Genomic DNA, 17895 nt, shown 5'->3' on the forward strand with positions numbered 1-17895 from the left:
ATTGCAGGGGTTGGACTAGAATATTATTATTATTATTATTGGTAAAGGTAAAGGGACCCCTGACCATTAGGTCCAGTCACGAACAACTCTGGGATTGTGGCGCTCATCTCGCTTTATTGGCCGAGGGAGCTGGCGTACAGCTTCCGGGTCATGTGGCCAGCATGACTAAGCCACTTCTGGCAAACCAGAGCAGCGCATGGAAGCGCCATTTACCTTCCCGCCAGAGCAGTACCTATTTATCTACTTGCACTTTGACGCGCTTTTGAACTGCTAGGTTGGCAGGAGCAGAGACCGAGCAACGGCAGCTCACCCCGTCGCGGGGATTTGAACCGCCGACCTTCTGATCGGCAAGCCCTAGGCTCTGTAGTTTAACCCACAGTGCCACCCGCGTCCCTCATTATTATTATTATTATATTTATTATATTTATTTATACATACCCTGTCCATCTGGCTGGGCTTCCCCAGCCACTCTGGGCGGCTCCCAACAGAATATTAAAAACAGAATACAACACCAAACACTTCCCTATAGACTTGGGATGTAACCTTCCAGCTCTGCAGTTCTGCAATTAATTCCAAGAGGCCTACTCTGAGTTGGAACTGTAAACAAGGGTTACAATCCTGTGTGAGTTGGCACTATTGCCACCCACTGTTCTACATCTGACTTCGATCCCACTCTAAATCATCATCATAATAAGCTACTAGTGGTGTTTCTCTACCATCTCAGAACATAAAACTATTCTTCCCCACCCCCCCATACACAAAGTCTCTCCTCTGCTGCTGTTTCTCCTCCCAGAGACCTGTATTAATGTACTGTACGCTGGTTGGATGGAGCAAAGCTGCCTTCTTACTCCACAGCCAAATGCACTCTAAGACCTCCTGGCATCCATTCAGTAGCTGGCATTTCACGGCCTTGCGCTGGCATCATGCCCGGCTCCTGGACTTTTGCCCTGGTACAACAGCAGGACCCCATCTCCCTGCAAGGCTGTCCTTCCCCTGTTTACCAAAGAGGGAATTGACACATTTAAAAACACTTCTGTGTTCCAACAAGCCTATCTGGGACACAGTTTTAGTCTGGTGGCTCCTAAAGTGGGCAGCAGCATCACGGGGGTGGGGTGGGGTGTTTGGATTACCCAAGGGGGTGCTAAGAGGCAAGGGGGGGCAATATATGGGGGGCACTGGAGGTGTCAATGACCATCCGACTTCGAAAAACTGGCATCGGTGGAGCAAATTCATCCATTTTGCTGAAGCAATTGAACTACAGTGGTACCTCGGGTTACATACGCTTCAGGTTACATACGCTTCAGGTTACAGACTCCGCTAACCCAGAAATAGTGCTTCAGGTTAAGAACTTTGCTTCAGGAAGAGGACTATTGTATTGATGAAAACTAAGAGGTGAAGGTTTATAACATGCAATATAAAATTAGGAAATGCGTTTTTAAAAATTTGAATAATGGGATGATTGTCAGAGAGGTTGAAGGAAGTCAAAAAGGGAAAATATGTGACAAATTTAGATTGGATATTATAAATGTATGTTGGAAAATTTAATTAAAAAATATTTTTTTTTAAAAAAGAACTTTGCTTCAGGATGGGAACAGAAATCATGCAGCGGCACAGCAGCAGCAGGAGGCCCCATTAGCTAAAGTGGTGCTTCAGGTTAAGAACAGACCTCCAGAACGAATTAAGTTCTTAACCCGAGGTACCACTGTAAACTTTTTTTAAAAAAGGGGATTATGAATTGATGTGCAATTGTTGCCATTTTGAATTTTTGTCATGTTATTATCTCCCTTAGTTAGTTGTGCAAACTGCTGTTGTGAATCCTGCTTTTTATAGGGTGAGGTAGGGGGTTCTGGGGATGAATTTATGGGACCGACCAAGGGAACTGTGGCTTGAATGTTTGGGAGCCACTCATTTAGGGCTCATCCACACTTTGTTTGGTGTTTTTAAGCACTGGTCTGGGATTTGAAGCTCCATCTCTGAGTGGTGGTTGGGGGTTTTTTTAATCCCAGTATTTTTCCCAGGAAAACCCATGTTTTACTGCTGAATAATCACAGCAAACAGCAGTTGGGCTCTCCGCAGATTTTTGTTTGCTCTGTTTCACATGCTTTCCCAAAAAAAGTATACACATATTTTAAAAAGCACAGAGCAAAGGTTAGTGTGGATATTCTATTCCTTAGTTTCATCTGTTTTCAGTGAGGTTCCCTCCCCTTAATTTATTCTGGTTTACATTGCTTTTATTTTATTTCACATGATTTAAATACCATTGCATCGTAACGAAATCCTCGATAAGTGATTTACAAACAATAAAACTAAAAGGCAGTTGTAAACAGGTACTTAAAAAGCTTTAGAAAGCTAATTTAAGACAGCTAGCAAGAGATTAAAACACATGGCAACGTTATCCATGCCCAGATAGGCTTGTCTGAACAAAAATGTTTTATGTGTGTTATAAGAAAAAACTGCCCCTTTTCCCTTATGGGGTATCCAAGAGCCTGTATAGAGTCCTTAAGTGGGTTTCATATAAAATAACAAAGGCCAACCAGAGAATATTGAGAAGCAAAGCATCTAGTAAGCCTGATATTTATTCAACTGTTGCAACAGGGTCCTCACTCAGGACACGCAGGAGGGAGGAGGAACCCAGAACAATGGTGATCAAGCCCTTATATAGACTTTAAATTGCCACCCCGCAGCCCAAGACCCCCCCCCCCCAATACATCATACATACATCAGAGAAGGGGCGGTCTACAACAGAATCCTGTCTGGCAGGAAACCTGTTGATGGGTTTACCTGGAGAGCCTGGTCATTCTTTTGTGATGATAAATACTTAATTCCTGAATCCAGGTCAGATTCAGCTCACCCTATTCATATATTAAACGTGCTTTTAAGGCAGGATTTGTGTGCAAAGAGACAATGGGGAGGTTTTCCCCATTTCCTCCCTCCTTGCAGAGAAAAATTTGAGGTCAATTTGGGTGAGACAAAATGGTTTCAAGGCTTTTTTCCTGTACTGTTTCAGACATGCGGTTTATATATTTATGTATGTGTTTGCTTGGTACATTTATTTTATACCTTAAACCTTATAAATTCTCATAACATGTGGCAGCCACTGAAGGTGCCTGCCTGATGTCAAGTGGCAGGGAGTTCCAAACTTGAGGTGATGCCCAAACTACTCTCTTTGTTTGCTCTCATTGGTGGCTTAAGTACAAAGAAAAGGGCGAGGGGTGGGTCTCTCCACAACCTACACCATCTTCATACCAGCCCTACTTGGAGCAGACGTATATTGTGATAGGAATTTTACGGTCTTAGATATATGGTAATGTTCATAAGCGTATCAACCAAGCACATACATAGATCAGCACAGGAAAACCGACTGGAAACATTTTGATTCCTAAACTAAGCAAATGTTTTCTCTGCAAGGTCAAAGTAGGAAACCTCCCATTGTCTCTTTCCTCACAAATCCTGTCTTAAGGGCATATTTAAGATATGAATAAGGTGTGAGCCTGTGACCTGGCCCAGGAACTAAGTATTTATCACTACAAAAGACTGGCCAGGCTCCCCAGGCAATCCAATCAAGTAACCTGCCAGACAGGAGATAAACAAGGACAGGAGAAAAACAACATTCAAATTTCTGTTTTAAGACCGCCTTTTTTGTGATGTAGGTGTGATGTTTCTGGGGGTGGTCTTGATCTACAGGGTGGCAATTTCAAAAGTCTTTATAAGGCCTTGTGCGCCATTGTTCTGGGTTCCTCTTCCTCTCCTGCATGTGAGGGGAGCACCCTGTTGCAACAGATCAATAAAGATCAAGCTTACTAGCTGCTTTGCTTCTCAATATTCTCTGGTTGGCCTCTGTTATCGTCTCCTACCAACAGCAAACCTATGTAAGGACTCTTGGATACGCCATAAGGGAAAAGGGCAATTTTTGTTTACAACAGTACAGTGGTGCCTCGCAAGACGAAATTAATCTGTTCCGCGAGTCTCTTAGTCTTGCGGTTTTTTCGTCTTGCGAAGCACGGCTATTAGCGGCTTAGCAGCTATTAACGGCTTAGCGGCTTTAAGAAAAAGGAAACAAACTCGCAAGAACTCGCAAGACGTTTCGTCTTGCGAAGCAAGCCCATAGGGAAATTCGTCTTGCGGAACGACTCAAAAAACGGAAAACTCTTTCGTCTAGCGAGTTTTTCATCTTGCGAGGCATTCGTCTTTTGGGGCACCACTGTACAAAGTCCACTTTGGGGCGTAATCCAGCCTGCTGGTCTGTTTAATCTGGCCCCTGTGGCAGTTTATAGTTTATCTCCTGGGGTAAAATCCCAAAAAATCTCAACAACTTAAATCCTTCGGTCAGCCCTCGCGGCCCTTCACTTCATCATCAAATCTGGCCCTCTTTGAAAAAAAGTTTGGACGCCCCAGAGTCTTTGAGGATGGAGCAATAGGCAGCAGAGATCAGGGGATTAAGTTCTCTCCAGGGTGCATGGAAGGAACAGAAGGTTTTCCCCTTTAGATTATAGGTAGGGGCTGGGAGCAAAGGTCTCTCTCCCCACCCTCTGCCCCCCATCTAGGAAGGATGAAGCAGATCAGAGTGCAGCCTTGGGTTGTGGAGCAGCCTTTGCTAACCTGGTGCCCTTTGGGTGTGGTTGGACTACAACTCCCATCATGCCCCAACTAGTGCAGGTGTATGCATGTGTGATGCAGGGGCTGATGGGAGTTGGAGTCCAGCCACATCTGGAGGGCATAAAGGTAAAGGGACCCCTGACCATTAGGTCCAGTCACGGACAACTCTGCGGTTGCGGCGCTCATCTTGCTTTATTGGCCGAGGGAGCCGGCGTACAGCTTCCGGGTCATGTGGCCAGCATGACTAAGCCGCTTCTGGCAAACCAGAGCAGCACACGGAAACGCCGTTTACCTTCCCACTGGAGCGGTGCCTATTTATCTACTGGCAGGAGCAGGGACTGAGCAACGGGAGCTCACCCCATCGCAGGGATTCGAACTGCCAACCTTCTGATCGACAAACCCTAGGCTCTGTGGTTTAACCCACAGCGCCACCTGCGTCCCTTTCTGAAGGGCATATCCCTCCATTAAAAGAGGGCAGATCTGTGATGGGGGCAGTAAAGGCAAGTGACGGTCTAGTTCAGGGATGGGAAGCCTGAGTTCCTTCAGGTGTGGCTGGTCTCCCAGCAGCCAGCAGGACCAGTGGTCAGCATCTCAAGGGCACTGATGTTCCCAACCCTGCTTTAAAGCTTACCCTCGTATTTGAGGATCTGAAAGACTTTTCTGCGCTCCCTCAACACAGCGGGCAGAAACGCAACAGAAATTAGGTGGTGGGACAGGGAACCTGCTTCTTTTCCTCTTCCTTTCCTCCCCGATTGCAACAGGGTGTTAAGAAACAGTCCTTTTGAGGGCTGGGGAGTCTTCGCATTGCAGTTCAGAGAAGATCCAAAAGGATGCTTGAGATCAGGGCGTCGTTTTTGGAAACAGCAATGCAAAAGGCCCCACCTGGAACTCAGCTCAGCTCCCTGCTGTGGCCAGAGGAAGGTGGAGGAAAGGTCAACTCTACAGAGCTAAATCCCAAGTATATTTGAGGGGTTTCCCCCCGTTGGTGGTACTGTCTGCCCAGGAGAGTAAACCGCAAAGACCGATCTCTGCTCCCAATGAGCTTCAGCAGACATCTCCATGAGGTGGGGTCATGTTTGCAGAACATCGATTGCTGATAAGCCACCCGTCCTAGCCAAGTTGGATATTCAGGTGGACATATTTGTCCGTTCCGTTTTGAAACGTACTTAGGTCGCTGCTCACAATTCAGTCCAGAAGACACAGCCTCCTTCGAACACAAAGCAGAAGTCTCCAGTGGGATTCAGAATCAGGAGGACTAGAATATCTGTTTTTAGGGAAACGGACTTAGATCAAGGGTAGAGCATCTGCTCTCCGTGCCCAAGATCCAGGGTTCAGTCCCTGGTAAGGCCTCTGCCAGTCTGCAAAGGCAAACCCTTGGTTATACAGCGGTAAGGTAAAGGTAAAGGGACCCCTGACCATTAGGTCCAGTCGTGACCGACTCTGGGGTTGCGGCACTCATCTCGCTTTATTGGCCGAGGGAGCCGACGTACAGCTTCCGGGTCATGTGGCCAGCATGACTAAGCCACTTCTGGCGAACCAGAGCACCGCACGGAAACACCTTTTACGTTCCCGCCGCAGTGGTACCTATTTATCTACTTGCACTTTTGATGTGCTTTCAAACTGCTAGGTTGGCAGGGGCCAGGACTGAGCAACAGGAGCTCACCCAGTCGTGGGGATTCAAACCGCTGACCATCTGACTGGCAAGCCCTAGGCTCTGTGGTTTAACCCACAGCGCCACCCGCGTCCCAGTTATACAGCGGATTGTACAGCAAATACAGCAGTTAACTGATGGCCTGACGAGCCAACTTCCTAAGCTCCCATTTTAAAGATCAGCCTTTTACTCAATGAGGGCTAGAAACTTGCTGCATTGGGAAAGGAAGGACCATACACAGTGGCAGAGCTTTGCAGGAGAAAGCTCCTAAGGTCGGTGCCTGTTAGCAATTACAGGTACGGCCAGGAATGTCCCCTGCCTGAAACCCCATAAAGCTTATGCCCGTTGGTTTTGGCAGTGCTGAGCTGAGCGGATCATTGGGTTCCCCGAGTCTGCTCCCATGGGTTGTAGCCAGGGCTCGTCCTACTCAAGAGTAGACCCACTGAAGTAAACTGGCATGGCTACCATATTTTTCGCTCCATAAGACGCACCTTTTTCCTCCTAAAAAGTAAGGGAAAATGTCTGTGCGTCTTATGGAGTGAATGCGTGGTCCCTGGAGCCAAATTGCCCAGGGGCGAAAAGCAAATCCTGCTTTTTCCTTTTCTTTTTTGAAAGAGGGAAGGGGGTGTTAAAGCCACTGAGCAGCTGATCGGCAAGTGATCAGGAGGGAGATAAGGGACGCTAGTGATAAAGGAGGCTGCCTGGGAGTGGGGAGGTAAAAGCACATGGATCCTCAGGATTTTTGGGTCACCCCAAATTCACCATCAGATCACATAGCATGTCCATGACTACAGCCTGCACCCAAAAAAACACGCACCCACTGTTGCGTGGGACCGCATTGGCACAAAAACGTGGTTACAGAGCACAGATCCACATGGATCCTCAGGATTTTTGCATTGGGTCACCCCAAATTCACAGTCAAATTAAATGTCGTTCAGAATATGTTTTTCTCTTGTTTTCCTCCTGTAAAACTAGGTGCATCTTATGGTCAGGTACGTCTTATGGAACAAAAAATACGGTAATTTAGGCCCTTCAATCTTGTTGGGTCTACTCTGGGTCGCATAAGCAGGAAGTCAGCGGAGGCAAGAGCAGATCTGGCCCTGTGTGTACACTTTATTGCCTCTGTGTGACCTAAAGCCAACCTGACCTGGCAGCCTGCCACGTGGATGAGCCCTCTGCAAGCTTTGGTGGCCATGCCGCATGACCTCCTGTCATTCGACTCAGCTGACCTGGGAGGGGACCTCCAGTGGGATTTAATGTTTAACTCGTTTTTATTCTATATGCAAAGTCTGGGCGCTGTGTGAAATGTCACAGTGACCCACTTGGAGCCTGCGTGGGTCAAGGAGGTTGCCGTAAAGAGGAGGCTGTAGCCCAGAGGACGTTCATGGCCCGTCATGGGCAAGGAGGGCTACAATCCACCCTCCCCTTGTCCACGTCTTTGCCATGATGGAACAACAGCATCTGGGCTACATGCACATTTATTATTATTATTATTATTATTATTATTATTATTATTATTAATTTTTATTGATACAGCAAGAAAAAAGAAAAAACACAAATACCAAATTACACACAGAAATAACCATAGACACATAACTTTCTTAACAATTGGTCTTAACACTAAAGACCCAACATCCCGTCTATTCCATATTTTGATTTCATATTACTTATTGCCAATACACACTTTTATCATAATTAAACTTTTTCTTAATATATCTAATTTCTTATATCTACCTTGCAACTATTACTGAAGTTCCTCGAATGCTGCAACAGAATTTAAACTACTATATTTATTTCTCAAATATTCTTTGAAAACCTCCCATTTTGAAACAAATTCCAGTTTTGATTTATTTATTTTTTCTGATAGACCGTCTAATTCGGCATATTCTGTCAGCTTTTGGATCCAATCTTGTATAGAGGGGATTTCATTCCTCTTCCGTTTTGCCGCAATCAGAACTCTTGCTGCCGCCATCGCATATAAAAAGATACCCTTCCTCTTTTGCAGAATATCCAAATCTGTTATTCCCAGGAGGTAGGCCTCTGATTTTTTATTAAAAGAGATCTTTAGCATTTTTTATTAAAAGAGATCTTTAGCATTTTTTTATTAAAAGAGATCTTTAGCATTTTTTATTAAAAGAGATCTTTAGCATTTTTTGCAGTTCTGCATGGGCTACATGCACATTTAAAGCACACTGATCCCATCTGCCCTGGGAATTGCAGTTTGTTAGGGATGCTGGGAATTGTAGTGCTGCCAGGTACAAACTGCAGCTTCCGGGATTCTTTGGGAGAAGCCATGTGCTTTGAAGATTTAAATGCCCAGGCCTCTTTTCAAGCCTCTTTTCAAGGTTCCCTCCATCCCACCCATGGGGCTGGGGATTGTGTGAAATGGCAGAGATTGTACGAAAACACCCGGCAAGGGGAGGGGGGGTGATAGGAATTTTGAGGTGTTAGATATACAGTGGTACCCTGCAAGATGAATGCCTCGCAAGATGAAAAACTCGCTAGACGAAAGGGTTTTTTGAGTCGTTCCACAAGACGAATTTCCCTATGGGCTTGCTTCGCAAGACGAAACGTCTTGCGAGTTCTTGCGAGTTTGTTTCCTTTTTCTTAAAGCCGCTAAGCTGTTAATAGCCGCTAAGCCGCTAAGCCGTTAATAGCCGCTAAGCCGCTAATAGCCGTGCTTCGCAAGACGAAAAAACCGCAAGACAAAGAGACTCGCGGAACGGATTAATTTCGTCTTGCGAGGCACCACTGTATGGTAATGTTCATAGGTGTACAGTGGTACCTCGGGTTACATATGCTTCAAGTTACATATGCTTCAGGTTACAGACTCCACTAACCCAGAAATAGCGCTTCAGGTTAAGAACAGTTTCAGGTTAAGTACAGACCTCCGGAACGAATTAAGTACTTAACCCGAGGTACCACTGTACCAACCAAGCACGTACATAGATCAACACAGGAAGACCAACCTGGAACCATTTTGATTCCTAAACTGAGCAAATGTTTTCTCTGCAAGGTCAAAGTGGGAAACCTCCCCATTGTCTCTTTCCTCACAAATCCTGTCTTAAGGGCACATTTAAGATATGAATAGGGTGTGAGCCTGTGACCTGGCCCAGGAACTAAGTATTTATCATTAGAAAAGACTGGCCAGGCTCCCCAATCAAGTAACCTGCCAGACAGGAGATAAACAACATTCAAATTTTCTCTTTTAGACTGCCTTTTCTGTGATGCAGGTATGATGTATCTGAGGGGTGGTCTTAGGTTACACCCCTTCTGTGATGTATGTATGATGTTTCTGGGGGTGGTCTTGATCTACAGGGCAGCAATTTCAAAAGTCTTTATAAGGCCTTGCACACCTTTTTTCTGGGTTCCTCCTCCTTTCCGAAAGGTCGGCGGTTCGAATCCCCGCGGCGGGGTGCGCTCCCGTCGTTCGGTCCCAGCGCCTGCCAACCTAGCAGTTCGAAAGCACCTCCGGGTGCAAGTAGATAAATAGGGACCGCTTACTAGCGGGAAGGTAAACGGCGTTTCCGTGTGCGGCTCTGGCTCGCCAGAGCAGCGATGTCACGCTGGCCACGTGACCCGGAAGTGTCTTCGGACAGCGCTGGCCCTTGGCCTCTTTGAGTGAGATGGGCGCACAACCCTAGAGTCTGTCAAGACTGGCCCGTACGGGCAGGGGTACCTTTACCTTTTACCTCCTTTCCTGAGTGTGAGGGGAGCACCCTGTTGCAACAGATCAATAAAGATCAAGCTTACTAGCTGCTTTGCTTCTCAATATTCTCTGGTTGGCCTCTGTTATTTTCTCCTACCAATAGGGAACCTACGTAAGGACTCTATATGGGCTCTTGGATACCCAATAAGGGAAAAGGGCAATTTTTGTTTACAACAGGGGTTGACCTGCGCTCACACCAGGAGAGATCGCCCAAAGTCCAAGGTAAACAAGGTATTGTGGCAAGAGGTCTTGAGTCCGCTCTGAGCCCAGCTCTCCTCCTGTGCTTGATGGTTTATGACTGGGAATAAACCTGATAGCTGTGTAAGTTGCAGGAGGCCCAAGATCCAGAAACACAACCCATTGCCCTCGAGAGAGAAATTGAGAAGTTGGAGCACAGTACAGTCAAGGTGAAGGCCATCGCTCGCTTCCCTTTGAGTGCTGAAAAACAAGGCGGGAGGGCCTTCTGTGCAGGGAGAGCGTTCGATAACCCAAAGAGGCCTACAATATGAGGCTGCGTCTTGCAGGAAACTCTCCTTAAAGGAGGATGAGGGTTTTATCGCTATTACAGTGGTGCCTCGCAAGACGAAATTAATCCGTTCCGCGAGTCTCTTCGTCTAGCGGTTTTTTCGTCTTGCGAAGCAACCCTATTAGCGCTATTAGCGGTTTAGCGGCTATTAAAGGCTTAAGGAATTAGCGGATTAGCTGCTAAAAGGCTATTAGCAGCTTAGCGCCTTAGAAAAAGGGGGTGGGGAGCGAAAAAAAACCTCAAGAATCGCAAGACATTTTCGTCTTGCGAAGCAAGCCCATAGAGAAATTCGTCCTGCGAAGCACCTCTGAAAACGGAAAACCCTTTTGTCTACCGGGTTTTCCGTCTTGCGAGGCATTCGTCTTGCGGGGCACCACTGTATTATATTTTTTGCTCCATAAGATGCACCTTTTTCCTCCTAAAAAGTAAGGGGAATTGTCTGTGCGTCTTATGGAGCGAATCATAGCTGTCAACTTACAGATTTGAAAATAAGGGACCAGCAGCCTTGGAAATAAGGGATCAGCAGCCAAAATAATGGATTTTCAGAGCACAGGTGTGTTCGACTTCTGAGCCCCTCCGAGCCAAAGGCAGAAAGCCCAGCCAGAAGCCAAACGATGCCTTAAGCGGTGGTTCCCACAGCGCAGCAACCCAGCAAAGGGGATGCAGCAAGGAAAACCACTGTCACCTCTCCGCTGGGAAGCGCTGAGCAAAGGCAAGTCCCCAGGCAACGCGGCCGATTTGATCGGCACAAGACATGCAAGCTCCACCCGCCAGTCGTTCTTAGACTCCTTATTGGGTGAGCAACACAGCCAAGCAACACAGTTGGAGCCTCCCTCCTCCCTGGCCAGCAGGGAGGGAGGGAGAGGAGCTGCTTCCTTTGAAACCCGGGAAATTTAAGGGACATCATCAATAAGGGACAGCAGCGGGACACAGCGCTGGGATAACGGACTTTTCCGCCAAATAAGGGATGGTTGACAGCTATGGAGCGAATGCGTGGTCCCTGGAGCCAAATTGCCCAGAGGCGAAAAGCAGATCCTGCTTTTTTTTTTTTTTTAGAAAAAGGGAAGGGGGTGTTGATACGAAGCCACTGAGCAGCTGATCGGCAAGTGATCAGGAGGGAGATAAGGTTGAGGATAAAGGAGGCTACTGGGGGAGCAGGGGAGGTAAAGACAGCGAAGTGGCAAGGAGAGGAGACAGGAATACTAAAACAAACAATGAGAAGAGAAATTAGAAGAAAAGGAGGAGCAAAAAACTGCTCCAGCTAAGGGAAAGATGCTAAGGCAAACAAGAAAGAAGGGGCTGTTGAAATGAAGCCACTGAGCAGCTGATCAGCAAGCAATCAGGAGGGAGATAAGGGACGCTAGTGATAAAGGAGGCTGCCTGGGAGTGGGGAGGAAAAAGCACATGGATGCTCAGGATTTTTGCATTGGGTCACCCCAAATTCACCATCAAATCACATAGCATGTCCATGACTATAGCCTGCACCAAAAAAATCACGCACCCACTGTTGCGTGGTGCAAAAACGTGGTTACAGAGCACAGATCCACATGGATCCTCAGGATTTTTGCATTGGATCACCCCAAATTCACCGTCAAATCACATGTCTGTGGCCGCAGCATGAACCACAAAAATCATACATTCACTTGTTTCATTCAGAATATTTTTTTTCTTGTTTTCCTCCTCAAAAAACTAGGTGCGTCTTATGGTCAGGTGCATCTTATGGAGCAAAAAATACGGTAATTTCCGTTTCCATTTTATTCCTTGGTGATGCAATCAGGCATTTTAGGCAGCCAGTGTCTGCGCGCTCGTGTAATTCCCTTTCTGCGTTTCGAAAGTTGTTTGTCATTGTTTGTCTATCATTCCTGCATGCACAGTGTGGAGGAAGCAAGCAGAGAAAAACTTTCCTTCTCCCTCTCTTTTGCATTTAATCTTTATTGGTATACATCACAATTTTCCTTCTCCAACATAAGAAGAAAAGGATACTTAAATGTTGAAAACGAAATAAAATTATATACTAAAGTATTAAGACTTCCCTCCACCCGAACGTGGGTCCTCTGCAATTCTGTATTAACTGCATATTTGAATAACATCTAGTTCATATTTATCGAATAGATCCATAAGTTATGTCACCTTGCAGGAGTCATTCAAGGCCTGCCAAAGATTTCAGATGTTTACAATGATCTTTTAGGTATTGTCTGTATTTATCCCGTTCTGGGTTAAATGATTGGTCATCATGATTCCTAACTTTCCCCATTAATTTTGCCATTTCAGCGTACTCGAATAATTTTGTCTGCAGGCAGGCAGAAAACTTTTCTTCTTGCATAACACTAGAACTTATGGACATTCAATAATGAAGCTGAATGCCAGAGGATTCAGGACAGTTAAAAGAAAGCCCAGTGTTAAACTGTGCAAGGAAATACCTTACATTTGTTTCATTGATAAAATCATGGCCATGTTTATTCACTCTAGCCTTTCTAAGCACCCATTTTCCCTGGCCATCAACTTGGATGGCTTTAAAATATTAGACAAATCTAAGGAGGAGGATGACTCTACTCTGGATCGAGTGACCTTTGAGTGCTGGAAGATTCAGAAAAGTCCTTCATGCAGTGCTTAGTTAAACTACGGAACTCCCTGCCACAGGAAACAGTGATGGCCACCAACTCAGATGGCTTTAAAAGAGGATTAGACAAGGAGGAGGATGGCTCTACTTTGCCTCCACAGTTGGAAGTAGAAATGCTACCAGTTTCTGGAAACCGCAGGGGGGAGAGCTGGTCTTGTGTTCTAATCCTGCTGGCTGACTCCCCTTGGGGGCATCTGCTTGGCCCCTGTGGGAACAGGATTCTGGATTGGATGAGCCACAAGGGCTCTTCTTATGCTCTTACGCTCCAGGGGTGGGCAGTAAAGAGGAAGAGCTTAAGCCAGCCCTCTGTCCTAATCGGAGAACAGGCCAGCAGTTGCTTGCAGGAGGACTTTGGACAAGGAGTTCAGAACAGCCTGTCCCTCCCCGCTCCCTCCCTTTGCCCCCCACATTTCCTGAAAGAGCCTCTCCCCCCGAAATGGATGCTCTGTGCATCTTCTCTCCCCGCTGTGACTCAACTGCCCTTTAGATCCTCCATTCTGGGACAGACATTTGCACCCTGTAACCTCCGGGCAGCACACCCGATGAACTGAGCCAGGGTTTCAGAAACGTGAGATGTGTTTTTCTGCGTGCCAAGTGCTTGCTGAGCCCTCCAAGCTCCCAACAGGGAGGGTCACTGGGTCAGGAAGCATTGGGGGGGGGGTTGCTGAGTAGTCATCACCATCTTTCTGCCCCCCAGGGCTCCTGCCCCATTGCTGTGTGACTGTACAGAGTCCTTAAGTGGGTTCCCTATCAGTAGGTAGGAGAAAATAACAGAGGCCAGCCAGAGAATATTGAGAAGCAAAGCAGCTAGTAAGCCTGATCTTTATTAACTGTTGCAACAGGGTCCCCACTCACCACATGCAGGAGGGAGGAGGGACCCAGAACAATGGTGTGCAAACCCTTATACAGTAGTGCCTCGGGTTACATACGCTTCAGGTTACATACACTTCAGGTTACAGACTCCGCTAACCCAGAAATAGTACCTCGGGTTAAGAACTTTGCTTCAGGATGAGAACAGAAATCGCGCGGGGGCAGCGGGAGGCCCCATTAGCTAAAGTGGTGCTTCAGGTTAAGAACAGTTTCAGGTTAAGAACGGACCTCCGGAACGAATTAAGTACTTAACCCAAGGTACCACTGTATAGGCTTTTGAAATTGCCCACCCTGTAACTCAAGACTCCCCCCCCCCCAAAAAAAAACCCCATCATACGTACATCACAGAAGGTCTACAGCAGAAACCCCGTCTGCCAAGAAACCTGTTAATGATCACATTGCTTTACCTAGAAAGCCTGGGCATTCTTTTGTGATGGTTAATACTTTAGTTCAGTGGTGTCCAAACTTTTTTCAAATTGATTTGATGAAGTGAAGGGCCATAGGGGCCGACCACAGTTGTTGAGCTTTTTTAGGGTTGGAGTTGTTTTTAGAATTTTACCCCAGGAAATAAACTGCCATGGGGGCTGGATTAATCCGACCGACGGTCCGGATTAGTCCCCCGGAACAGACTTTGGACATGCCTGCTTTCGTTCATGGGTAGGCAAACTAAGGCCTGGGGCCAGTATCCAGCCCAATCGCATTCTAAATCTGTCCTTTGGATGATCTGGGAATCAGCATGTTTTTACATGATTAGAATGTGTGCTTTTATTTAAAATGCATCTCTGGGTTATTTGTGGGGCATAGGAATTCATTTTTTTCTTTCCTCCCCAAATATAGTCCTGCCCCCCACAAGGTCCGAGGGACAGTGGACCGGCCCCCTGCTGAAAAAGTTTGCTGACCCCTGCTTTAGTTCCTGACTCCAGGTCACAAGCTCATCCTAAAAAAGGTAAAGGTAAAGGGACCCCTGACCATTAGGTCCAGTCGTGGCCGACTCGGGGGTTGCGACGCTCATCTCTCTTTATTGGCCGAGGGAGCCGGCATACAGCTTCCGGCTCATGTGGCCAGCATGACTAAACCACTTCTGGCGATCCAGAGCAACGCACGGAAACGGCGTTTACCTTCCCGCTGGAGCGGTACCTATTTATCTACTTGCACTTTGACGTGCTTTCGAACTGCTAGGTTGGCAGGAGCAGGGACTGAGCAATGGGAGCTCACCCCGTTGCAGGGATTCGAACCGCTGACCTTCTGATCGGCAAGTCCTAGGCTCTGTGGTTTAACCCACAGCGCCACCCAGGTCCCAATTCACCCACAAATATGCCCTTAATATGCAAGCACAAGGACAATGGGGAGGCTTTTCCCATTTTCCTCCCTACCTGAAGAGGAATATTTGAGGTCACTGGGAGAGTCAAAATGGCTTCAGGATTGTTCTCCTGTACTATTTCAGACACGTGGTTTATATACTTGCGTTTGCCTTGTACATTTATGAACATCTAATTTATATATTTGAGACCTTAGAATACTTAGAACAAAGTTAAGCTCGCGTGTGTTTGAAACAGCCACTGCTCATGCGCAAAGGGCAGCTTCAGAGGCAAGGAAACCATATTCGACATGTGCAAAGACCTCCTTGTCCCTTCTCGGCTATGTACTATGAAGTGTTAATGATACTTGAAATGCAGCCAGGGCCACAGGATGACCTTGCTGCGCTTTAAGCCTCTCATGTGTACATAGGCTTAAATCTGAAGAACCTGCGATGCTTAGACTCAGTTTATGGCTCTAGCAGAGGTGGTGAGTATTTGCAGCGATTTAATTAATCAGTCTCTGCCCCGCCATTTAAGAGCAATTTTGATAAATTGTCCCGATAAAGGAGACTTAGCACCTTCCTCTCTCCAGTCCTCTCTCACGTGCCAAGCAAGCTGGGTCGTCTTCCAGCTCTGCCTTGGCTCCTGGTTATTTAATGAATACACACACACACTTTGATGTGGAAGCATTTCTAGAGAGGCGTAGGGAAAAAGTCAAGCAGAACAACTGCAGCAAGTCAAACCTATGGAGCAGGGGTAGACAACCTAAGGCCCGTGGGCCGGATGTGGCCCAATCACCTTCTCAATCCGGCCTGGGGACAGTCTGGGAATCAGCGTGTTTTTACATGAGTAGAATGTGTGCTTTTATTTAAAATGCATCACTTAGTTATTTGTGGGGCATAGGAATCGTTCATTCCCCCCCCCCAAAAAAAAATATAGTCCGGCCCACCACATGGTCTGAGGAATGGTGGACCAGCCCACAGCTGAAAAAGGTTGCTGACCCCTGCTATAGAGCATGAGACTCTTAATCTGAGGGTCAAGCCTCACATTGGGCAAAAGATTCCTGCATTGCAGGGGGTTGGACTGGATGACCCTCATGGCCCCTTCCAACTTTACAATTATATGAGTTTATGCAGTGCTTTTTTTTTCTCCTAAGAAATTGTTAAGTTGTGGGTGAACATATCAGACGACACAGCAATTCTTCAAACAGCTCTTGTTTATTCACAGGCCAGAACAGAACTGAACTGAAGGGTTCAGCCAGCCTGCTTATATAGAGCTCAACTACAAAGCAACAGTAACAACTTTCTGTAACTATCCAATTACTGAACGTCACTTTCAATCCCTTATTTGCATATGTGGACCTGAACTATCTACAGTATCCCCCTGCTGGCCCAGAGTGAGAACTTCGGTATATAACAGAAATGTTTAGGGGTACTCTCCTTTTCCTTGTTGCAGGAAATCATTCAGTTTCTACAAACACGACACACACACATGCCATACGCGACGTTTCTGTTATAAATTCATGGTAAATCAACCGTACATCGGATTTACACCTGTCTGCTTTTATTTTGCTCCATGAAGGAAGAACTATTGATACAGGACGGCCATAATACCCTTAAGCGTACCAACACGTACTCAGGAGCCCTACCCAGTTGGCATGACAATCCTGATGGCCCCAGACAGAAGACCATCAAGGTCACAAAGGACTTGCATATGGGAGTGGATTCAACTCGGACTGGAGCAAAAGACAATTATCAGCTCTTCCCTCTGGGGGCAGGAAACTGCCAACTCCCCTTTTTCCTCTGGAAATGACTCATGGGGAGGGGGAAAGGAGGAACCAGCCAGGTGACAAGATACTCAGGTTACCTCCACAACTCCTCCCTCAACCCCTCCTTTTTGTGATGTGTCAATGATGTAGTCGTGATGTAGTTGTGATGTAGTTCTAGGGGTGTAGCTTGGGGGATTAGTAACTAATAAAAGTTGGGGTCTTCTTTTGTTCTGGGCTTCCATCTTGCTTCACCTGGTGGCAGGTGGGAGTCCTGTCGCGACAGTCTTCAATAAAGACCAAGCCTACTGGCTGCTGTTTTGCTCTGGTATTCCTGGCTGGTGTCCTTGCTTTTTTGTCCAAGGGAGCCCTCAGATTTTTCCATTAACAGCCTACACCTATTGAAATACTGCCCCACAATGAGGCCAAACTTAGATTCACAAAATGTTTAGGAGTATGCTTACCCCTGCATTGCCCCCCCCCCCCCGAAAAAAGCACTGTTTCTATGATTCTGTTGGTATATGGCACACATTTTAAAGCAGGAAGAATCCCAGCAATGGCAGTCTACCCCCTCACAGAGCTATAGTTCCCAGTACCCATAAAAAACTACCATTCCCAGGATCCTTTGTGGGATTAACCCCCTAGACCAGGAATAGGCAAACTCGGCCCTCCAGATGTTTTGAGACTACAACTCCCATCATCCCTGACCACTGGTCCTGTTAGCTAGGGATGATGGGAGTTGTAGTCCCAAAACATCTGGAGGGCCGAGTTTGCCTATGCCTGCCCTGGGTGTATCTACACACAGGGGGAAAATGCTATAAATAAGTAAAAAATGAAAACATAACAACAGCAACAACACC

This window comes from Podarcis tiliguerta (assembly GCF_965153285.1).
Source record: "Podarcis tiliguerta genome assembly, chromosome: 8".
Taxonomy (NCBI): domain Eukaryota; kingdom Metazoa; phylum Chordata; class Lepidosauria; order Squamata; family Lacertidae; genus Podarcis; species Podarcis tiliguerta.